The sequence below is a fragment of the Eleutherodactylus coqui genome, chromosome 6 (assembly GCF_035609145.1).
Source record: "Eleutherodactylus coqui strain aEleCoq1 chromosome 6, aEleCoq1.hap1, whole genome shotgun sequence".
NCBI classification, from domain to species: domain Eukaryota; kingdom Metazoa; phylum Chordata; class Amphibia; order Anura; family Eleutherodactylidae; genus Eleutherodactylus; species Eleutherodactylus coqui.
In genome coordinates this window covers 202,040,188-202,066,081 of record NC_089842.1, presented here as the reverse complement: position 1 = coordinate 202,066,081, position 25,894 = coordinate 202,040,188, and the positions used below count along the sequence as shown (strand labels likewise).

Genomic DNA, 25,894 nt, shown 5'->3' with positions numbered 1-25,894 from the left:
GAATCCCAGGCAACTCCCTCCCTCTATTTATTGGTATCTATGTCCAAATAAATTAAAGGGGTTGTCCCGCAAAAGCAAGTGGTGTTAAGCACTTCTGTATGGCCATATTAATGCACTTTGTAATATACATCGTGCATTAAATATTGGCCATACAGAAGTTATACTTACCCCCTCCTGTGTTGGCGTCCCCGTCTCTATGGCGCCGACCGAAGCCTTCTTCTGCCTCGATTAGACACGCTTGCGCAGTCTGCCTCTCTGTCCTGTTGAATGGGGCCGCTCCGGCGTGCTCGCGCCACACAGCTGGTCTGCCAACACGGGGGTGGGGGTGGGGTTAGTATATAACTTCTGTATGGCCAATATTTAATGCACGATGTATATTACAAAGTGCATTTATGTGGCCATACAGAAGTGTTTAACTGCACTTGCTTTTGCGGGACAACCCCTTTAAGTAGAAGCAATTAAAAATAGCTTTTTTATTGCCCTGAAAACCTTTGCAACTACCACAGATTAAAATGTCCCCATTTCCCTTCACTGCTGTAAGGGGCAGATGTGAGGACACTTGTGCACTCCAAGCAGTTGGCACTTGTTGCCCCCATGGCTATAACCCCGAGATACACAGTAGACAATGCATTAGAAGTTTTGGGGAAGGGGTGCGTGTTGTTTTCTGGTTTAACACAAATATAGCTTGTTCCTGGTATAGTGGAAAGGCATGTAATTACCAATGTACCATTTGAATTAATACCTCATTTTTAAGATTTTTGCTTGCAGTCAATGTATACTTCAATTCTTTGTGTAAATCTAGAGGCTGAAGATCGACCCTGACTATGTTACAAAGACTCAGGTCCAGGATTTGTTTGAAGAGAGCCCTTACCTAAAATTCTGTGCTGATAAATTGCTTAATGCATCTTTGGGCCGGCTGCAGATGAACAGGTCAGATTCCGGATGCAGGATCCTGCAGCGGAGCAGACCCTGTGCGTATCTGCTTCTGGTCTTTATTTTCCTGTATTGCGGATGTTCTGCATGGCTCGACGTTGGAAATGGTCAGTACTTTTTTTTTTTAATCCCTGCTCTTCCTGCGTCACTGCTAGGCGATGACGCAGGTATCTGCAACCCTTTCGCAATGTCATAGCGGAAAGGTCGCAGGTCGGATGGCTTTTTTTATTGACTTCAATGGAAGCCGTCCGTGCGGAGTCTGCACAAAAGTAGAGCATCCCGCAATATTTCCTCTGCAACCGGAAAATCACAATTGATTTCCGCTGGTGTGCAGGAAAAAGCGCTTTTCCATAGCATGCTATTGCCTGTAATTGCTGTGGAAACCGGGGGCAGACGGCCGATCAGGATTCCGCAATGCAAATCCGGCTGTGTGCAGCTGGCCTTATAAAGATCTGCGTTGTTTGTCCAAATCACTTAGGAGGGAGTTTAGGAGATTACTTCATTGCTGTTCCCTACATTCAATAATAAAACAATATACAGTAACATCCTAAACTCCCCATAGTGTCAGGTTTTTGCATAAGCATAACATTTGAAGCCTTGTATGTGAAAAAGAGCTTCGACTGCTATTAAACAGTATTTCTAAAACCCTCAGAATAGGTCACCACTATCAGATCAGTGGGCATCAGGTGAACGCCACGGCAGCTTCACTGCATATCGGGCACAGCACCGTCCATTGCATAGTCACTCTGCCTAATATAGCAGTTCAATCCCATTCACTTAAATGGGAATAAGCTGTGTGACGAGTCCAGAAGTGACATCAGACGTCAAAAGCGAGCCAGGGCTTGGGTAGGAGGGGACACCGGAGCGGGACAGGAGCAGCAACCAGGAGACAGACGGAGCTGCTGGACGATTGCCTGCAGAAGGATCCGCGGACAGAAGCAGAGGAGCGGGTCCCAGATTCGGAGTGGCAGGAGGACAGAGAACACGGCCGCTAGGGGAGAGGTCCTGACTGTGAGACTGCAAGTGACTTCATTGGAGCTGCAGAGGAGCTGCTGACAGGAGGGAATAAGTATATTCTGTGTATCTAAGTGTGTGTCTTAGTGTGTGAGTGTCTGTGGGTCTAGTGTGTGTCTGTGACTAACAGTGTGAGTGTGTAAGTGAAGAAAAACAGTGCAAGTGTCTGTGTGTAAGGTGTAAGTGAAGCAGGATTGGGTGATTGAGTGAGAGTAAATATTGGGTGTGAGCGTTATAAAAAAAAAAAAGTGTGAGCGGCTGTGCACGGGCGGAGGTGCATCAGCGACTGCACGCGGGCGGAGGCGTGTTTTGGAGTGTGATCTAGTCAATCATCACTACTTCCACAAGTGAATTGTAGATCCCCACTATTATGAGCTCCATGCCTAACAATGTTGTTCAGTGTGCTACTTGTGCAATGCATGCGGTCCTTGATCAGTCAATTGAGGGTGCATACTGTTGCACAAGATGCGTGCTCGTCGCACATTTGGAAGCCCAAATCCTGGATCTAAATGAGCGACTGGCAACACTGAGAGCCATTGACAACATGGAAAGGAGTTTGCTGCTCACTGAGCAGGCACTAACTGGAGTAGAGGCGAGGGAGGACGGTAGTACTGAAGAGCAGGCAGCTAGCTGGGTGACAGATAGAAGGAGGGGTAGAGAGAAGAGAATCAGGGAGGCTAGTCCTGAACTGGCACAACCCAAAAAGTTTGCAACGTTGGCAAATGAGGGGGATGCCATTACAGAGCCAGCACCACTGCAGCACGACATGCCCCCTGAACGCCAGGGGGATGACTGCTCTAGTGAGAAGGAGACGGGGAGCGCAGGGCAGGCAAGATAGATCCTAGTGGTGGGGGACTCAATTATAAGGGGGACAGATAGAGCAATCTGCCATAACGACCAGGATCGTCGAACGGTGTGTTGTCTTCCTGGTGCTGAAGTTCGACGCATCGCAGATCGGATTGACAGATTACTGGGAGGGGCTGGTGAGGATCCAGCGATCATGGTGCACATTGGCACCAATGAACAAATTAGAGGTCAATGGAGGGCTCTCAAAAATGATTACAGGGACTTGGGGTGCAAGCTTAGGGCGAGGAACTCCAGGGTAGTTTTCTCGGAAATTCTACCTGCACCTAAAGCCACACAAGAAAGGCAGCAGGATCTTAGGAAGGTAAACAAGTGGCTCCGGAGTTGGTGTAAAAAGGAGGGGTTCGGGTTCCTGGAGAACTGGGCTAACTTTGCTGTCGGCTACAGACTCTACCGTAGGGACGGGCCGCATCTTAATGGGGAGGGTGCAGCTGTGTTGGGGGAGAAGAAGGTTAGAAGACGGGAGGAGTATTTAAACTAGGGACTGGGGGGAGGGCAAAAAGAAAGACAAGAGGGTAGTCAGTGTAGTTAGCAACCTGGGGCCAAGTAATAGGAATGGGAGTCGAGCAGGGGGTACAGTTAGTAGAGTTAGAACTGACAGAACAGCCAATAGTACCATTAGTAGCAAAATGAATTTAAAGAACAAAAATACCCATATAAATTGTATGGCAACGAATGCAAAAACTTTGATTGGTAAAGTGGGCGAGCTTGACTGATGAAAACTTGTTGGAATAACGGAAACATGGCTTGATGATAAGTGCGATTGGGTGGTGAATTTACAAGGTTACAATCTCTTCAGAAGAGACCTTGGAAACCAGAAAGGGGGAGGGTTATGTATGTACGTTAAATCCTACATAATGCAGAGGCTACGGGAGTATATAGGTGCAGTAGATGAACGCGTCGAATCTCTATGGGTAGAAATACAAGGAGAAAAAAATAACAAACTACTGATAGGGGTTTTCTATAGGCCACCAAAACCAACAGAAAAAAACTGAAACCTTACCATTAAGGCAAATAGTTGGGGTGTCAAACCGCAACAAAGTAATTATTATGGGGGACATTAAATATCTGGATATAATATGGGATAACAATACCTGCAAATCTCACAGGGGTGGTAAGTTCATGAGAACAATTAAAGATAACTACTTTACCCACTTGCGCGGGAGTCAACTAGAACGAGGGCCACTCTGGATTTAGCATTAACTAACAAACCGGACTGAATAATGTGGGTGCAGGTTGAGGGACACTTGGGGAACAATGACCACAATATAATTAATTTTCAGCTGTCATTCAAGCTTTATCAGGGAGCAACCAAAAAACTAAATTTTAGTAAAGCAAAATTTGATCAGCTCAGAACTACTATCGGTAACATTAATTGGGACAACATCCTCAAAAATAACAGTACAGAGGACAAATGGGAAAAGTTTAAAAACATCCTAATCACCTCATGTGAGCAGTTCATACCTTTTAAAAATAAAAGAACTACAAGTAGAAGGAAACCAATGTGGCTCAACAAGACTGTAAAGGGGGCAATAAAGGGGAAAAAAAAGCATTTAAACTACTAAAACAAGAAGGCATCGAAGGAGTGCTAAAATCATAGAAAATATGTAAAGAAAGATCAACATTGCTAAGGAAGAGGCAGAAAGACTGATCGCCAAAGAGAGCAAAAACAACCCTAAACTATTCTTCAATTATATTAACAGTAAAAGGATTTGCATGGAGAGCATGGCCCTTTAATAAATAATACAGGAGAAATCATAGAAGAAGATGGGAGGGAGGCAAACCTATCAAATAGTTTCTTTTCAAGTGTATTCACGAACGAAAAGGAAATGTCATACAAGATGGGGGGGGGGGGAATAAAACAAATGCCCTGCTAAATATTGGTATGCTTAACACAGGAGGAAGTGCAGAGTCGGTTAAAGAGGATTAAAATTGATAACTTGCCAGGCCCAGATGGAATACACCCAAGGGTTCTAAGAGAACTAAGTGATGTAATAGCTAGGCCGCCTTTTCTAATATTTATGGATACCATCAAGACCGAGGTTGTACCACTGGATTGGCATATTGCCAATATAGTTCCAATATACAAAAAAGGGTCCAAAAGAGAGCCTGGTAACTACAGGCCGGTAAGTCTCACTTCAATAACTGGAAAAATATTCAAGGGGTTTCTGAGCGACGCCATCCTAACATACCTCATAGAGAAAAATGGAAGAACTCCTCACCAGCATGGGTTCATGAGGGGTCGATCATGTCAGACCAATTTGATCAGCTTCTACGATGAAGTAAGCTCTAGGCTGGACCTGGGAGAGTTTATTGATCTCATATATCTTTGACACCATGATGCATAATAGGTTGATATACAAAATTAGGCAGCTCGGTCTGGGTAACGTGTGTAACTGGGTAAAGAATTGTCTCAGATATAGAAAGCAGAGGGTGGTAATAAATGGTTCATACTCAGATTGGGCCACTGTCGCTAGTGGGGTGCCACAGGATTCAGTATTAGGCCCCATTCTGTTAAATATGTTTATTAACGACCTGATAATTAATGCAACGGAAAACAATGAACGGCTACAAATGGACCTAGATAAGCTAGAGGCTTATGAAAAAAATAGCAAATGAAGTTCAGTGTTGACAAATGTAAGGTTATGCACAAGGGCAGAAGAAATGGATGGCACCAATATACACTGAATGGGGTACTGCTAGGGAAACATGAGATGGAAAAAGACCTGGGGGTACTAATGGATTGTAGATTTAACTGGAGCAATCAATGCCAGTCAGCTACTGCAAAAGCAAATAAAGTCTTGGGGTGCATTAAAAGGGGTATAGGGGCGAGGGACGAGAAAATTATTCTTCCACTATATAAGGCACTTGTCAGGCCCACATGGAATACTGCGTACAGTTCTGGACACCGGTGCTCAGGAAAGATATTGCAGTGCTTGAGGGGGTTCAAAGGGCAACTAACATGGAATGAGGGGACTAAAATACCCAGAGAGGCTATCAAAATTGGGATTATTTACCCTGGAAAAAGGACGGCTAAGGGGCGATCAAATAACTATGTATAAATACATGAGGGGACAATACAAGGATCTCTCCCATGATCTGTTTATACCTAGGGCTGGGTCAGTAACAATAGGGCATCCGCTACATCTAGAAGAAAGCAGGTTTCATCACCAACACAGAAGGGAGTACTTTGCTGTAAGAGCAATGAGACTGTGGAACTCTCTGCCTGAGGACGTGGGCATGGCAAAATTCATAGAGGAGTTTAAGAGGGGACTAGAGGTCTTTCTAGAGCGGAAGGATATTACAGGATATAGACATTAGATGACCAGCGGGTTGTTGATCCGGGTCTTACAGACAGGTAGTAACTAGAGATGAGCGAACATACTCGCTAAGGGCAATTACTCGAGCGAGCATTGCCCTTAGTGAGTACCTGCCTGCTCGAAAGAAAAGATTTGGGTGCCAGCGGGGGGCGGGGAGCGTCGGGGAGGGGAACGGAGGGGAGATCTTTCTCTCCCCCCTGCAACTCACCGCTCACCCGCGCCAGCACCCGAATCTTTTCTTCTGAGCGGGCAGGTGCTCGCTCGAGTAATTGCCATTAGCGAGTATGCTCGCTCATCTCTAGTAGTATCTAACAGAGGTTGATTTAGGGATTATTCTGACTGCCATTATGGATGGAATGAATTTTCCCCCCAAAAGTGTTCATTGGCTTCCGCCTCTTGAGGTTTTTGCCTTCGTCTAGACCAACAAGGAAGTTGAAACAGGCTGAACTAGATGGACATTGTCTTCCTTCAGCCTAACATACTATGTTACTATGTTCAGGCTATGTGACCTATGAATGCGACATCACATGCCCGAGTGCCGCACAACTGATTTGTGGGGATCCCGACCTCCACTGAATTGGTATTGAAGACCTATCTTGAGAATAAGCCATCAATATCTTGTCCCGGAAATAAATCCGTTTTCCTACATCAAACAATGCCATAACTATGTATAAATACATGAGGGGACAATACAAGGATCTCTCCCATGATCTGTTTATACCCGGGACTGCAACGGTAATGAGAGGGCATCCACTACGTCTAGAAGAAAGCAGGTTTCATCGCCAACACAGAAAAGGGTTCTTTACTGTAAGAGCAGTAAGACTGTGGAACCCTCTGCCTGAGGAGGTGGTGATGGCAAAATCCATAGAGGAGTTTAAAAGGGGACTTGATGTCTTTCTGGAGCGGAAGGATATTACAGGATATAAATCTTAGGTTAATTGTTAATCCGGGTATACAGCAGGTGAGAACTATTAGGGGTTGATCCAGGGATTAGTCTGATTGCCATTAGGGAGTCTGGACGGAAGGGCTAATTGGCTCCTGCCTCTTGGGGTTTTTTGCCTTCCTCTGGATCAACAACATTGGAGGATAAACAGGCTAGACTAGATGGGCATTGTCTTCATTCGGCCTTACATACTATGTTACTATGTTATGTTATGTATGTCATCACAAAAATGAATCTTCTTGTTGACCAGATGCCACTTTCATGGTCACTGTTGCCTGGTCATGACAGTAGCTCTCATGCATTTCAGTTGCCTGCACCCTCCAGTGTACTCAATCCCACACACAGTATATATAGGATATTAAAGCTCCCCAAAGTAATATTTTTTATGTGTTTTAACCCCTTAAGGACTTGGCCTATTTTGGCGTTGAGGACCAAACGATTTTTGGTAGATTTTCATCTCCATTTTTCAAAAGCCATAATTTTTTTCTGTCGACGCGGCTGTATATAAGCTTGTTTTTTGCGTGGCAAACTGTAGTTTTTATTGGTTCTATTTTTGGGTATGTAGACTATATTGTAAAAATCTTATAAATTTTTTTTCATGATAGCAGGGAAAGAAAACGCACCAATTTCTGCGGGCCAGTACGAATACAGCGATACCAAAATTCTTATATTTTTTTAGGTTTTTACTTTTCTGCGATAAAAACCCTTTTTTTGGAAAGTTTTTTTCTAACATCGCTGCATTCAAAGTCCTATAACTTTTTTATTTTTCATGGACTGAGCTCTATGAGGGCTTATTTTTTGCGAGATGAGCTGTAGTTTTTATTGGTACTATTCTGGGGTACATACGTTTTTTTTAATGACTTTTATTGCGTTTTTTGGGAGGCAAAATGCTAAAAATTAGCATTTTGCCTAAGTTTTTTAGCGTTTTTTACGCTTTTTACCGTGCAGGATAAAAAGCATGTTCAATTTATTGTATGTGTCTTTACGGACACGACAATACCAAATATGTGGGGGGGGGGGGGGGGTTCCCCATTTTTTATTCTAATATGAGAAAAACCATAAAAAGATTTTTTTTTACATTTTTATTTTTTGTACATTATTTTGATCTTTTTATTTTTTTTTACACCATTTTTGTCCCTCTGGGGGACGTACACTGTAGCACCGATGATCGCTACGATAAGGCATTGCAGGACTTCCCTCCTGCAATGCCTTATCGCTTATTATAGCGATTACAGGCACTGGTAATACAGGACGCCGTTATCTGGCATCATGTTGCCATGGCAACCAGCCGGGCTCTCTGCGATAACATTGCGAGGGCTGGCTGAAGTCACAGAGGGAGCGCTCACCCTCTGTGAACCCTTTCCCTGCCGCGATCTACTTAAATCGCGGCAGGGAAGGCGTTAAAAGCGGGGGGGCGCATCTCCGATGCACCGCAGCTGTTGCATCGGGAGACCAACTATTAGTGACAGCCGGCTCCCGCTGCTGGATAGCGCGAAATCTGTGATGATCTCACGCTATCCCTATGACGTAAGGGTACGTCATTTTGCGGGAAGTACCCGGCTCCCATGATGTACCCTTACGTCATATGGAGGGAAGGGGTTAATATTGGTGACTTCTAATATTCCTATAATTTACAATAACAGGTATATTATCCTTCCTGCATCTGATATACACTACCGTTCAAAAGTTTGGGGTCACATTGAAATGTCCTTATTTTTGAAGGAAAAGCACTGTACTTTTCAATGAAGATAACTTTAAACTAGTCCTAACTTTAAACAAATGCACTCTATACATTGCTAATGTGGTAAATGACTATTCTTGCTGCAAATGCCTGTTTTTTTGTGCAATATCTACAAAGGTGAATAGAGGCCCATTTCCAGCAACTATCACTCCAGTGTTCTAATGGTACAATGTGTTTGCTCATTGGCTCAGAAGGCTAATTGATGATTAGAAAACCCTTGTGCAATCATGTTCACACATCTGAAAACAGTCTAGCTCGTTACAGAAGCTACAAAACTGACCTTCCTGTGAGCAGATTGAGTTTCTGGAGCATCACATTTGTGGGGTCAATTAAACGCTCAAAATGGCCAGAAAAAGAGAACTTTCATCTGAAACTCGACAGTCTATTCTTGTTCTTAGAAATTAAGGCTATTCCATGCGAGAAATTGCTAAGAAATTGAAGATTTCCTACAACGGTGTGTACTACTCCCTTCAGAGGACAGCACAAACAGGCTCTAACCAGAGTAGAAAAAGAAGTGGGAGGCCGCGTTGCACAACTAAGCAAGAAGAGAAGCACATTAGAGTCTCTAGTTTGAGAAACAGACGCCTCACAGGTACCCAACTGGCATCTTCATTAAATAGTACCCGCAAAACACCAGTGTCAACATCTACAGTGAAGAGGCGGCTGCGGGATTTTGGGCTTCAGGGCAGAGTGGCAAAGAAAAAGCCATATCTGAGACTGGCCAATAAAAGAAAAAGATTAAGATGGGCAAAAGAACACAGACATTGGACAGAGGAAGACTGGAAAAAAGTGTTGTGGACGGATGAATCCAAGTTTGAGGTGTTTGGATCACAAAGAAGAACGTTTGTGAGACGCAGAACAAATGAAAAGATGCTGGAAGAATGCCTGACGCCATCTGTTAAGCATGGTGGAGGTAATGTGATGGTCTGGGGTTGCTTTGGTGCTGGTAAGGTGGGAGATTTGTACAGGGTAAAAGGGATTCTGAATAAGGAAGGCTATCACTCCATTTTGCAACGCCATGCCATACCCAGTGGACAGCGCTTGATTGGAACCAATTTCATCCTACAACAGGACAATGACCCTAAACACACCTCCAAATTGTGCAAGAACTATTTACAGCAGAAGCAGGCAGCTGGTATTCTATCGGTAATGGAGTGGCCAGCGCAGTCACCAGATCTGAACCCCATTGAGCTGTTGTGGGAGCAGCTTGACCGTATGGTACGCCAGAAGTGCCCATCCAACCAATCCAACTTGTGGGAGATGCTTCTAGAAGCGTGGGGTGCAATTTCACAAGCTTACCTCAACAAATTAACAGCTAGAATGTCAAAGGTGTGCAATGTTGTAATTGCTGCAAAAGGAGGATTCTTTGACGAAAGCAAAGTTTGATGTAAAAACAATGTTATTTCAAATACAAATCATTATTTCTAACCTTGTCAATGTCTTGACTCTATTTTCTACTCATTTCACAACGCATGGTGGTGAATAAGTGTGACTTTTCATGGAAAACACAAAATTGTTTGGGTGACCCCAAACTTTTAAACGGTAGTGTATGTACACTGAAAAACCACTTTATTAGAGACACCTATTGGAGTGTTGGACCTCCTTCGACATTTAGGGCTTATTCACATAACCGTATTTATGCGCGTTAAAAACACACACCAAATATGTGACCATGCAAAGCATTGTATTTCAAAGGGTTCATTCAGACGAACAATTTTTTTCCATGTAAAATACACGTGTGAAAAAATAGGACATACACGACCATATTTTTTACAGTGTGTGAAAAGATAGGTCTTGCCCTATATTTCGATGTGATACGCAGCAAGCTCCTATAGACTTCTATGGCGGCTGGAAAAAGGAGGGGAAGGGAGTTACCCTGTATACAACGCTGGGAAAAGAAGACAGTTTGCTTTAATTTAGCTTTTGAGTGCAATAACAATGAAACTGCTCATTTGCTGCTATTGCCCATTAGTGCTAAGGAATGACAAGTTGTGTGTTTGGACACATTGGTTGGAGCCCCAGTGTTGAATTCGGCTGCAGTTTGCTTGACTGTGCACCGCCTGTTCATTGGAAAAATTCTTCACTTCCTCCTCTGACGCCTTTCATCAATTAGTTTATCACAGAATTCCCCTTCATTGGATGTTTATTCTTTATATACTGTCAACAGCGTTGCACGAGAAAACTCCATCATCATCATAGGCTATCACTCGCGGCCGAGCATGATTGTCTTGTAAGTATAGGGGCTTTGCAGTCGGTCTGTAGATGACTATATAGAGACCTATTCTTGATCCACAGGTTATTTTGCAGTGGAAGATGGCCCTGACAAGGGTTGGCTTGACATGTTTCCCTCTTGATACGTTTCACCCTTTTGCCCCCCATTCACGCCTCTTTGAAATTCACAGTGCTGTTGGTAACAGCTGGCCCCCAAATTGAGCGCTCAAGGGCCAGGGCTTCACAGTTCTCGATGTCTATGCCAAAGGTTTTAAGGTTAACTTTAAGCCCATCTTTAAAATCTCTTTTGCTATCCACCAACATTGTGTTTTCCTTCTTGAGCTGAGAGTATAGTAAGTGCTTTGGAAGACGGTAGTCGAGCATTTGCACAATGTAGGCAGTCTAGCGAAGTTGATGGCGAAGGATCATCGCTTCAATGCTGGGGATTTTTGCTTCTTCCAGAACGCTGGCATTTGTCCGCCTGCCTTCCCAAGAGATTTGCAGGATTTTGCAAGGGCAACGCTGATGGAATCGGTCCAGAAGTTAAGAGTGATGTTTGTAGACGGTTGGCATATGGTTAGCAGTGTATGAAATCCTGGCCCTGACTTGGGTAGCACCGATGACCAGTTTGGAAGTCACTCAGATCGCTTGATTTTCTCATCCAATGTCGATTCACACTGATAGTAATTTATGGAAAACTTGCTCACTTAATTTTATGCTCCACTTTGAGGCCACTTATAAGAAGAAGCTACAACGGTGTCTCCAGTAAAGTGGCCAATTCATGTATATGAAAGTGACAAAGAATCTGTACAGTAAGTAAATCTATCATCTGTATGTCTCTAACTGTACCTGCACACATGATTATCTCATTGAGCTCTTTTTAACCCTTTCCAATCCACTGTCTGACGTCTAAAGACATTCTGATTGAAGGCTGTGCAGTTCCGACGTCGGAAGATGTCCGGCAGGGTATTCTTACTGTAGATTACTGGCCGCTCTGTTCTTGGGGGGCCTCTCCAGTATGTCCGATACCACAGTATTGGCTCTAGCCAGCAGATGGCGCCATTGTATAATGGCAGAAAGAGAAAGCCACCTAAGAAACCCTGAATCCAAAATTGGATTGCAAAGGGTTAAATATGGGGAGAATTCTCTGACTTGGCTGTTATGTATCATTGTTGTCTCGCAGACACTTGGCCTGAACAACACCCATAGGGTGTGATCTTCTATATACATGCCAGTCTCTTTCCTTCATTTCCTGGTGTGTTCTATGAAAAAGGCTTTTCATGGAAGAAATGACCTTATTTCCTGTAAATGCTATAAATAAGAGTGAGCTCTGCGCTCCTCGTTCTTTCCACATGTTATCTCAAATTGTCCTATAAAATTGGATCATGAAAGCAGCAGGAGACATAATGCATTGTTCTGGGGAATTTAATAAACTTCTGCAAACAACCTTACAGTAATAAGGTGCAGTTCTCCGACATGTACATACATACCTGCACTTACATAAAAAGTAATTTCGGGATAAACCTTTTGCATGAAACTCGCTCTGTAACTGGAAATTCAGGAAATGCAAACTACATGTAGGCATCCCATTAGTCTAATAACAGAGGCATGCAGTTTTGAATACAGGCTGCCATTAACAGCAGTCTCAATTCTGCTATAGGATTCACAGCAAAAAAAGGATGAAATGAACAGCTTCAAGTCTACAATCTGAAAACTTAAAGGGATTCTCCAGGATAAAACTATAAGTGACTTCTCTTTCAGATCAAAAACCCCTTTAAATTGGTAGTTGGATGGCTCATTACTTTTAGCAGAAAACTGCAGTTCTCCAGAGCAGGTTGCTGCGGTGATAAACTGACTTTACTAAATGTGACAAAGAAGTGAAATAATTTGGTTTGTTACTAAAATAGCAAAATTGTGCCAAATATGTCAAGTTCTCAAAATTAGGTAAACACTCTTCTCTTTCCAACAAAAAGAAAAATCATAAAATTAAAAAAACAGAAATGCTCAAAACTCCTCCCCCTCCAGTGCGGTCACATGACTATTATATGTTCTGGATAACAGACTTATCCTATCAGCATGAAAGTGCCCCATGCCACAGCGTGCTCACATCTTGCAGAGTGGGGGATCCCAAACCCATACAGAATAGCTGCACTTGTCACCAGAAGCGTAACTTGAAGCTTCTGGGCCCAGATGCAAAATCTGTAACAAGGCCCCCAATTATAATACTTTATTCATACCACTACCCTGTTTCCCTGAAAATAAGACATAACATGATTTTCCAGAATTTTTGAGGATGCAAAATGATTTTTCAGGCTTTTTGAGGATGCTTGAAATATAAGCCCTACTCCAAAATTAAGCCCTGCTAACAGTTAATTAAAAAAGACAATTTAAATAGTGTCCAGGCAGCTATACATGTAAAAGTTAAACCTTTTTGAACAAAAATTAATATAAGACACTGTCTTATTTTCGGGGAAACACGGTAGGCTTACTATATGGAAAAGAGAGGCTTTATTGGCCCCCTTAGGGTCCTGGGCCCGGGTGCAGCTGCATCCCCTGTATCCCCTATAGTTACGCCCCTGCTTGTCACATTCTTCCTATTTGCTAAATGCCCCCAGCTGCTTTACCACCATGTGCAGATGCCCAACTAATGCCATGTAAGGCCGCCTGCACACGAACGTTCCGGATTCCGCTAGCGGATTTTCACGCGCGTATGGTACCTAAATGTGCTTGCGGATAGGTGCGGATGCGTGAAAAATCACGCGCGGATATACGCGGATGTGTTGCGGAAAAAAACGCGCCGAAAAACCAGCAGACACCCCTTATCGTAAACCCAACCCCTAGATAACTGCCCATTCCTTGGAAAACAGCTTTAAAACCAACACCTAGACTCCGTTTTGTCCCTCTTGCTTGTGCGAGCACCGTTAAATTATTCTGGCAACATGCTTTCACCCGGTGAGCAGATGTCTTTGTGGGCATGGTTGATCCATGTAACTTTTTTCGGGCGCTTCTCCAGCGTGACTTTATTTCAGTCACTGCAAAAAAATTCACAAGAGGAATTCATTACTACAGATTTTGCATTCTTACATCCTGCATTGGCAAGAAATACTACCTATCTCCATCTACAAATTTGCCTGTGAAGCTCTGTGCTGTGTGTTGGGACGCCTCCTACCATGCCTACTTCCTGTAGTCATAGCAACCAGTGACTCCATCTGCAGCTGCACTGCGGATGTACTGCGTGAAAAAACGCACCCATTCACTTGTATTGGAGGCTTCACGCGCAGAATCCGACCCAAATTAGAACAGGTCGCAGATTTTTTCACGCGCGTGAAAAAACGCGATACAAATCCGTCCGTCTGGGGACAACTGCGGATCCTCATAGGAGTATATTGGCTGCGGTCTGGGGCAGATAATGTGCCTAAAATAACGCGCTGGAAATTCCGTTCGTGTGCAGGCACCCTTAGGTAGACAAGCTTAAAGCTCTAATGGAGATCTTTGTTTTGAGCAGTAACAGTTGACAAGCAATATATACGCGTCCGTTATCTTCTCATTCAAGAGAATTAGAGGATTATTTTAGGTAGTAAATTTAATTGGTTATTCAACTTCATTGTAGTACAAGGGGAAAGAACAGAAGAAAGTTGTATATTTTATGTTCATATTCGCTATATAATGCAGACTAATGGAAAATATAGTGGTTCTATTTTGAGAACATAAGAAAAGCCTAAATGTCTCAGAAAAAAAGGAAAAAAAAAAAAATCACAAAATATTGGTAGACTAAGTAAAAAAAAAAAAAAAATCAACTTTAGGCCATATTTACATGAACGTTTTTACGTGGCTACTTCAGCCCTGTATAAAAATCACGACCATCTGAAGCATTAGCTTCCAATGCATTCATTCTGATGAGAAATTTTTAGCCGTGTAAAAATGTTGCGCTTGAAATTATAGGGCCTCGTTAACCGAATACAGCAGCCGATTTTATATGCAGCTGGAAAGGATAGACTTTGCCTAATCTTTTGGCCAAGATACGCTGGTGGCTACCATGGACTCATAAGGGAGCTGCAAAAAAATGGAGGGGGAGGAAGCTTAGCCACATTACATGTGGCTCTAGTAACACATGTAAAGCCATCCTGAGGATTTATGCCGACCGAGGGACTTCCAGGCTGTGGCATATATTTTCACTAATACACTGCAGTCGCCCATGTGAATGGGCGAGAAAACTCAAATTTTGGCTGTTACTTGATCGCGGCTTTATTCCGTTCACGCGTTGTTCAGCCGTGATGTGGTCAACATGAAGATGCAATGCTCATGTGAAAGAAGCCTTAGGATGTATTAATACATAACACTTTAATGACCATTGGTCCTGAAAGGGTTGAAAGGCAGTCTGTCAGGAACTTGGATGAAAAAATGCTGATGTAGGGCCAGGGGAGAGGATTGTAATTATTCCTGTGTGAAGTTTCTTACTATCTGCAGCACCGATAAGGCTGTATTTACGCAATCAAGAGCGAGTTTCGCCCAAGTTACTTTGGTGCAACTCACAGTACATAGACACCTGGTCCGTATGCTGTGGAATGTGAAGGACACCGCACAATACCTGTCTGATTTTTTAAATTCAGACCATAGGTGAGTGACAAATCACTCGAAAGTATGAGAAATCTATAGCAGAGATAACACTCTGGCCTGGTGACCCCCTAACACTAATTCAGAGACCATAAAACTATCACATCTTAATCAGTGGACTATTTAAGTATTTATTTATTTCTCTACTCATCCTGTTCGGTTTTGTTTTTTTAAGTGCAAATTAATCACATTCATGTCTGTGTCTTGTCATAAGTATGTGTCTGTGTGCATATATATATATGCATGCCTTTTCGGATCTATTTCATTATGTTTGAGAAAGAACCCTGAGTAGGTTGGAAAGCTCGCAACAACATCATGTATTTTTGTTAGCCATTAAAAGGTATCATCTCTACAAGATTATTTGGTTTACCTTGCTGTGAACAATCACAAATCACTCGTACACATCAACCCATTCAAAGATAAGGAAATCCAACAGCATTCAATGATGATTAAAATTAAGTCCAACCTTTATTGTTCCAAATTTAAAACGAGGATCCGGCAACGATTCAACCCAAAGAGGTCTTTGCCGTACTGGGGTGAGATCACAAGGTACTGGGGTGAGGTCACAAGGCTGTTGTCTGACATCCTCAGCATCCCAGTCCCCGTTGTTCCAGAGGTCTGCCTATTCGGTATCTTTGATGAAGAGCAATGGCAACACCATGACAGAATCTTTCTACGAGAGGTCCTGTTCCTGGCTAGGAAGGTAGTCGCGTTGATATATATGGACCCGAGGGGCCCTTCTCTGGCACTGTGGATAGAACTCACCAACGCAACTATTCCCCTCAACAACCTGGTTTATAAGGCACGCAAATGCCCAGATAAATTTCAGAAAGTATGGGGCCGATGGTGTGACTCCTCGCTTACTCTATTCCCTCCACGATTGCTTTCCTCTGCCATATCAACCCTGCGAAGGGGATATCAGTAATTAGAGGAAGCTGGGGACAGATTTGGGAACGGAGAACCATTCTGTGAGGAGGGCCTGTGGTGAGCTGCGGACCGGTACCCGGGTGGTTTCACTTCTGTCAAGCCATGTCCCTTCCATATGTGTCTCCCTTTTTTCCTTCTTTTCTCTTTCTTCTGGGTTGTGCAGGAGTCACTATTCGCTGTGATGACAAGTTGTTTCTTGATGTGTTTTACTTATTGTATTTCCACTACTGATATGTGATTCTAAAATGCTATTGATTTGGCATGCTGTTTACTTTTCAATAAAACAATTAAAAAAAAAAAAAAAGAAAAAAAAAGAGGTCTTAGTCAACAACGTTGCCAGATCCTCGTTTTAAATATGGAACAATAAAGGTTGGACGTCATTTTAACCATCATTGAATGATACCGGATTTCCTTATCTTCTGTTTCTCTGCTGGTTTTTTTTTGGTTCATTAACTCTATTACGGCTTTGCATTCCTTTTTCCACCCCACAGTGTGTGGATTTTGTATTTTCAGCAAGTGCTGCTGGATCCTCCACGTCCTATTCAAATAAATGGGATCTTTTTTCATGCAAGCTTTTCCCATCACAACATGGACAGAACTTGCGCAGGAATAGTCAACCGTGTAAATATAGCCTCAAATCAACTTCTATTCTATAGCATGTGATGCTGCAGTTGTCCTGGAGGTGGGTCCTCTCCCTGAAGCTGCTCCACACCTCCTGATCCTACATAAAATGGTCATCAGTTTGTATTGGCAAACTTGCTGACAGACTTTTAAAATCCCATGCCCTCTAGCAAGATTAAAAGATTGCTCACTACTGTAAAGAGTGCATATATAGTAATGAGTTAAAGGGAACCTGTCACCACCAAACAGCACTAGAAACTACGTTATGGTGCTGTTCAGTGAGGGTATGGGGGGCCGGTGGATGTGTTTTTTATAGTCACCTTATTCCCAGTTTCCACTGGTGAAGTCCGCACACTGTCCGAAAGTCTGACTCTTTTTAGACCACTGTGTGCGCACCCCAATAAGTGTATGGGAGCGGTCTGAAAATCTTACGCTTTTCAGACCATGTGTGGATTTCACCAGTGGACACCGGGGAAGCAGGGGACTATAAAAAAAATATATCCACCGGCCCCCCGTCACCTCACTGAATAGTATAGATAGATAGATATAGTGAAAATGTAAAGTGACCTTGAGGGCTCATGGCTCTGAGTGCATGTGTAGCAGTTACCTGATGATGATCTTTCCTCACTACTGGTTTACTAGTCTATATGTTATAATTGTTCTGCTCTTGCGGTGATACAAATTGGCTATCCCTGCACTCACATCCTAGTGATAATGTGACAGTTTTGTGTTTCTTTAAAGCAGCTAATCAGAGGAGGCAAGGATGCAAGGGCAGGAAGAAAGTAGCATCCTGAAGCAACAATCAGGCAGCTGTAGAGAAACTCCTATTGAAATGAATAGAGCAGCCTACGTCCTTTGCTCCATTCATGCAGGGACCTTCGTGACCCCCATTCTGGAGATTGGTGGGGTCCTAGGAATCAGACCCCCACAGATCATTAAGTTATTCCTTAAGTTTATAATTGGCACAATCCCAAGAATAACTAATCATGTAACCCAGTACAAAGCTCTAATAAAAGGAAATATACCTTTCACAGTAGGCAGCAGAACAACAAACTGGACGTCCACTATCACTGGCAGGTTCCAGCGTCCTTTTGTTTGGCTTTCAGAAGTTTCTGATTCAGCAGTAAACTAGTGAGAACTGAATAGAACCAGATTTATCTATACTGCGTCTGATGGCACTTATGCAAACACACCCATTAGTTTGATTTTTTTTTTTTTTTAAATCCCCCTTGTACACAGTGCTGCGGGTTTTCCAGGATACATGCTGCAGGGGTTCTTCCCATCAGCAGTATATTCTATCTGGGATGCTTGTCTGGCACGGTTTTCCCATTGGATTTAATATGTAAAATCCAAATAGTAGCACATAAATATCTATCTATCTATCTATCTCGTATCTATCTATCTATCTCGTATCTATCTATCTATCTCGTATCTATCTATCTATCTCGTATCTATCTATCTATCTCGTATGTATCTATCTATCTATCTCGTATGTATCTATCTATCTATCTCGTATCTATCTATCTATCTATCTCGTATCTATCTATCTATCTATCTCGTATCTATCTATCTATCTCGTATCTATCTATCTATCTATCTCGTATCTATCTATCTATCTATCTCGTATCTATCTATCTATCTATCTCGTATCTATCTATCTATCTCGTATCTATCTATCTATCTATCTCGTATCTATCTATCTATCTATCTCGTATCTATCTATCTATCTATCTATCTCGTATCTATCTATCTATCTCGTATCTATCTATCTATCTATCTCGTATCTATCTATCTATCTATCTATCTCGTATCTATCTATCTATCTCGTATCTATCTATCTATCTCGTATCTATCTATCTATCTCGTATCTATCTATCTATCTATCTCGTATCTATCTATCTATCTCGTATCTATCTATCTATCTATCTATCTATCTATCTATCTATCTATCTCGTATCTATCTATCTATCTATCTATCTATCTATCTATCTATCTATCTATCTATCTATCTATCTCGTATCTATCTATCTATCTTAGTGTAGTATGTCTCCACCGGAAGTATGGGTTGCCGGGCTCACCTACAGGTAATGCCCAGGTCACGCCCAAAGCTATCAAAAGCTCCTGATTGGCTTCCGCACACAGACCTTTACAGATTCCCGAGCTCCAAGCGATCAGCCCCGGAATTAGGGACAGAATTAGTCTGCATAACAGGGACTTGTAGTTCTGAAGTGGTTTTTAGCAGGAGCAGAATTAAAGATTAAATTCTGCAGTAGAAATGTTTTCTGCTGTGGAATTAAGGACGTTTTATGGAATTGTTGCAGATTTCGAACATACAGAAGATGTAATTCTGCAATTAAAGTCTGCGTAAAAAAAAGGTAGAAATTCTGCAAAATTGTTCAACGGAACGCATTTCAAAGCTAAAGATTCAGCAGAATTCGTACTACCTGACAAAATCCCCATTTACGCTGCGTCTTATAGACAATTCTGTCCTAAGTAACATATCCTTTTTTCAAAAATTACACTGTTTGACTTAATGCCACATAAAGCTTATAAACTGATGTGAAACTTTCCTGCAGCAGGCCTATTTTCCTTTCAGCTTTTGATTCCTGCTCCATCAGCTGGTATCGCACTAATGTGTTTAAATGGCAATGCCATGGAGTGATTTGGGTAATAGTGAAGGAGTAGTCATGGGAATGCAAACCCACCTGTATCTATGCTCAGTATCATAAGCAGATGCCATTTATGACAGCCTGTATACTTTGAATGGGTATAAGTGTCATATCGTGTTACTGGTCCCTGCAACTGCCCCTCTGCTACATACACTTAGGGCACCCTCACATAGGTGTATTTGTGCGCAATACGCAGAGAACAGTACCCATTAATTTCAACTGGTTCTTTCACAAATGCATATTTTAAGAGCATTTTGATTGAGCAAAAAAACAAACACGCAGTAGTCTGTATCAAAATTCGTGGCCTTTTGTCATTAGTTTTTGAACGGATCCGCATGCGAAATTTGCCGTCAATGGGTAAAATCTGCGTGCAGAATTCTGATGCAAAAAAAAAAATCACGTTTCGGCGTGTTTTTGCATCAATAAGTGACATGTCACTTCGTGATGCGGAAATGTAATTATCCATGGCGTAATTCTGCATGTGGATTTTACCCATTGACAAGGCAAATTCTGCATGAGGACCTGCACCAAAAAACCTTGAATTTAACATGTTTTTTGAGGCAGAGTTCGCTGTGGAAAGTTATACAGCAAACTCCACCATATAAACATACCGTAAATAAGGAAGGGTGAAAATGCTCAGCGCTCACTATAGGGTGCTGGGGTGCAGTAACAGCACAAGCATAGCGAGGTGAGCTGCATATGCTGAAATCAGCGATATATTCGCATTTGGACTTTGTTTTGGATGCAGAAATGCTGCAGAATTTACTGTGGAATTTTCCGTTGTGGATATTCCACAGCATTATCGCCCCATGTGAGCATTCCCTAATAATGCAATTACCGAACACATTAACAGTAACTGGCTCAGATCAGCACTCAACAAAAACACTATTACTAAATAGCAGCTAATTACGAGGCAGAAGCAGTTAAAGGGGTTGTCCCGCAACAGCAAGTGCAGTTATACACTTCTGTATAGCCATATTAATGCACTTTGTAATATACATCGTGCATTAAATATTGGCCATACAGAAGTTATATACTTACCCCCTCCCGGTGTTGGCGTCCCCGTCTCCATGGCGACGAACAAACATCTTCTCTGGTCGCAGGAACAGTCCCGCTTGCGCACAGAGGATTCTTTTCCTTGATGGTCCGGGCTCACGAGCTGCGTCCTGGCTCTTCCCCCTTCTCAGCGTCATTGCGTAGCTCCGCCCCATCACATGGTGCCGATCAGCGAATGAGGTGGCTAGAATCGGCAGTGGAGCGCAGACAGCAGAAGAACATCCACGGTGCACCATGGGAGAAGACCCGCGGTGCACTGTGGGAGAAGACCAGCGGCAGCCATCTTGGACAGAAGATTTTTTAACCCCTTAGTGACCGGGCTTTTTTGCTTTTTTCCATCGACGTCGCTGTATGAGGGCTTGTTTTTTGCGGGACGAGTTGTATTTTTCAATGGCACTATTTATTGTACCATATAATGTACTGAAAAACTTTTTAAAAATTCTTAGCAGAGAGAAATGGAAAAAAAAAACGACATTCCACCATCTTTCGGTGCGTCCTGTTTCTACGGCACACAAACTGCAACAAAAACGACCTGATATTTTTATTCTATGGGTCAGTATGATTACTACGATACCAAACTTATATAGTTTTTTTTTTTGCTGTAGTACTTGTATTTTTTTTTTAAGATATTTAATTTTTTTCAATTATTTTCTGCGGTCATTTTGTGTGCGCAATAACTTTTTTATTTTTCTGTCGATGTAGTTGTGCAAGGGCTCAATTTTTGCGGCATGTCCTGCAGTTTCCGATAGTATCAATTTGGAATATATACAACTTTTTGATCGCTTTTTATTGCATTTTTTCTGGAAGACAGGGTAACTAAAAAAGTGTATTTCTGGCATTCTCTTTTTTTTTTTTTGGACGACGTTCACCGTGCAGGAAAAATAATGCACTACTTTGATAGATCGGACTGTTATGGACACGGCGATACCAAATACATATTTTTATTTTATGATTTAGATTTTTTAGTAATTGATATGGCAAAAGGAGGGTGATTTAAACTTTTATACCTTTTTTTTTTTTTTTTTAACAATTTAAAAAAACTTTATTGATCTTTTTTCTTACTTTACTTTGAAGTCCCCCTGGGGGACTTTAACATGCGATGCTTTAATCGCTCCTGCAGTATGACGTAATGCTATAGCATTACGTCATACTGCTTTTTTACAGGCAGTCTATCAAGCCACCCTGTGTGGATAGCTTGATAGGCAGTCTGCTAAGGCAGCCCTGGGGCCATTCATTAGGCCCCCGGCTGCCATGACACCTGCACGGATCCCCCGATCTCACCGCGGGGGGGCCATGCGGGACCCCCAAACAGCGTTCGGGGAATTTAAATGCCGCTGTCAGAATTGACAGCGGCATTTAAAGGGTTAATAGCCGCGATCGGCCGTTCCCGCGGGTGTCAGTTGTAATAAACAGCTGACGCCCGCGCTGTATGGAGGGAGATAGCGGCGCTACCTCTCTCCATACACGTCCTGCAGCTGCAGGACGTAAAAACACTATAGGGTGGTCACTAAGGGGTTAAAGTTGCTGAACGGAGATTCAGGTAAGGGAATTTTTTTTTTCATAACACATGGCAGCGGTTTTCCTTTACAGGTACTGGGGGACTGGGCAAAAAAAAATGTATCTTTCGGCGCGGGACAACCCCTTTAAGGACTCCTCTGGCATGCCAAAGGACTTGCTGTTTTTACAATCATCCCTTCAGTTTACAGACAACACCCTCCCAATCATTCAGAGTTTCTGTCTGCACTTCACTTCAGACAGTTAAAATGACATGTAGGAAAAGCGAAGCTTAATAGACTCTCCCTGTAGGGACCAATTTAGGTCACGCAGCGGCTAAAAATAGCAGGAATGGACATATGTAGGGAGAGGGATGGGCAAAATGATTACATAAAGTGCAGCTTGGATGAGGTTTTCAGGAGAGTCAGAGGATAAAACCGAGAACTCTATGGCTTCACTACATATCAGAGCTTCTGCACAAAGCAGGAGATGTCTAGCGGACCGGACTAATGTCCATAATATCTAACACACAAGATGGATTTCCTAGGAGATATTAAAGGGGTTGTCCCGCGCCGAAACGGGTTTTTTTTTTTTTTGCATAGGCCCCCCCGTTTGGCGCAGGACAAACCCAAGGGATGTGATGAAATAAAAAAAAAATGTTACTTACCCGATTCCCCTGTCTGCAGCTTCTTCATTCTTTTCATCCAAGATGGCCGCCGGGATCTTCACCCACGATGCACCGCGGGTCTTCTCCCATGGTGCACCGTGGGCTCTGTGCAGTCCATTGCCGATTCCAGCCTCCTGATTGGCTGGAATCGGCACACGTGACGGGGCAGAGCTACGCAATGACGCGTAGAAGGGGCGGAGCCAGAACGCCGCTCGTGCCCGGACCGACCAGAAGGGAGAAGACCCTCCTGGGCAAGCGCGTCTAATCGGGCGATTAGACGCTGAAATTAGATGGAGCCATGGAGACGAGGACGCCAGCAACGGAGTGGGTAAGTGTATAACTTCTATATGGCTCATATTTAATGCACGATGTATATTACAAAGTGCATTAATATGGCCATACAGAAGTGTACAATATCCAATATACATTTGGGGAAATGTATCAAAACTAGTACCAGTGGAACGTGGAGCTACCCATAGTATTTAATCCAATATCACCTCTCATTTACTAGGAATTGAATTAATGAGGTCTATTTGAAAATGAAAGAAGGTAATCTGGTTGCTATGGGTAACTGCTCAGTTTTCCCTTACATTAGTATTGATTAATCTCCTCATAATCTAAATCGTTTCCTCCTCTTATAGAGAACGGAAGGATTAACCCCCCTACTGCATTGACATCTGCAGTCCAGGGGGCCGAATAACATCTCACTGATTTGGGTCAGGGAGTGATGTGAAAGATATTCTATGTTCTAGCAGACTATGCTGGTGCTGTAAATTATATACATACATGCATACATACACAAATATATAAATATTTGGATAATAATTAAAGGGGTTGTCTCGCGGCAGCAAGTGGGGTTATACACTTCTGTATGGCCATATTAATGCACTTTGTAATGTACATCGTGCATTAATTATGAGCCATACAGAAGTTATTCACTTACCTGCTCTGTTGCTAGCGTCCCCGTCGCCATAGATCCGTCTAAATTCGCTATCTTCTGGCGTTTTTAGACGCGCTTGCGCAGTCCGGTCTTCTGCCTGGTGAATGGGGCCGCTCGTGCCGGAGAGCTGGTCCCGCGTCGTCATCGTAGCTCCGCCCCATCACGTGTGCCGATGCCAGCCAATCAGGAGGCTGGAATCGGCAATGGACCGCACAGAGCCCACGGTGCACCATGGGAGAAGACCCGCGGTGCATCGTGGGTGAAGATCCCGGCGGCCATCTTGGAGAAGGAAGAAAGAAGTCGTTGCAGAGCGGGGATTCGGGTAAGTAATATATATATATATATTTTTATTTTTTTTTAACCCATCCCTTGGGTTTGTCTCGCGCCGAACGGGGGCCTATTGAAAAAAACAAAAAACGTTTCAGCGCGAGACAATCCCTTTAAATTATGTTTGGCCAACTTTAGATCATATGCTAAAAATAAACCAGGCAATAATAGAAAAGAATAGAGCATTATTCTTTGTCTTCATAGTAGAGTAAATGGTGAATGATTTGCTCTCTTGATATACAGTGTTATACAGTAAATCAGCTGGCTTATTGTATTGTTCTGTAAGACGCAGCTGCATACCCAAACATAGAAGCTTTATGACCCGAGAAGCACTTATCTCATATATAAATAGTAATAGGATGCCCATCTGGAAATCCAATCACTGATTCTTCCCAAGTGCGATGACATTACCATCAACAATTACAGGAAATACTGCCGATACAATCTCTGCAATAGAGCTGACAGGAACTTTACAGCCACGGAGTCCCCGCAAGACAGACCCAACGCTAACATGACTAGCTGCATTAAAAATTTGTGTCTCAAAGATCAATTCCTGACCTTGCTTTCACACTAGTAAAATTACCCAGAGTAGAGATCTGAAGGTTGCAGTCTGGGAATGGCAGACCATTATCAGATTAGAGCAAGTTTCTGAAAGTGGACTGAATCATAGGATCTTGGGAGCTTGGAGATGAAAATGGGTAATAAAGATGATGCCTGAATTATCCTAACAGCTGTGTCACCGGGAAGATCCAGCACTGGAGCTGGGCACTTCGACACAGTTCTGTCTCAGAGGAAGGGAAGCTTGGCATCTAGTTAACAGGACACACTCCAACTAATCTGCCCTGCTACAAGACTTTTTTTCCATATTCAAAAGGAAGATAGTACAATGCCTCTACAGTGCCACTTATTGGAAAGCAACATTCCCGCAAGTCAATGTCTGATCTTTTAACAGGCTTTGTAACAATGATTGAGAATAGAAGTCAAAGCCAGAGTATTTTCCAAAATAACCATGAACATACAGATTGATTCAGGGTTTTTGCTCTTCACCAGTGTTCAGTAGGTTGCTGGTTTGCCTGGGGGAGAAGCCTATGATGTGGGTCAAGAAGGGCATACCTGGCTGGGAATTGTAAGTCTTCTCACACCTTCTAGGTGCTCTCCCTAAGGAGAAACTATAGTTTCTGAGGGAGAGCACCCAGAAGGCGTGAGGAGACTTACAATTTCCAGTCATTGTTACGAGGCCTGTTAAAAGATCAGACATTGACTTGCAGGATTGCTGCCTTCCAATCTTTCTTTTGCATATTCAAATTTCCCAGAGGAGGATGCATGGCCTTATAAATCTCTTTACACCTTGTAGGTGCTCTCCATAAGGAGAAACTATACCCTTGCTGAATATTCTCTTTATTCTTCAAAAGAAGATCATGAAGCCGATGTATGATAAAAAGGACATGCTTCTTTTTATTTAATCCGTGCCATTACATATCCACATTAAAATAGAGCCAGAGGATCGGTTTCAGCCCTTAAACAGAGCCTTGATCACCTAACTGAGTGCTAAA

The 25,894-nt window shown here is 42.8% G+C and overlaps 1 protein-coding gene across 1 annotated transcript in view; it reads right to left on the bottom strand.

Moving 5' to 3' along the window:
- Window positions 1-25,894, bottom strand: part of CRIP2 (cysteine rich protein 2) — a 141,398-nt gene that overhangs the window by 72,311 nt on the left and 43,193 nt on the right. The window lies entirely within an intron of this gene.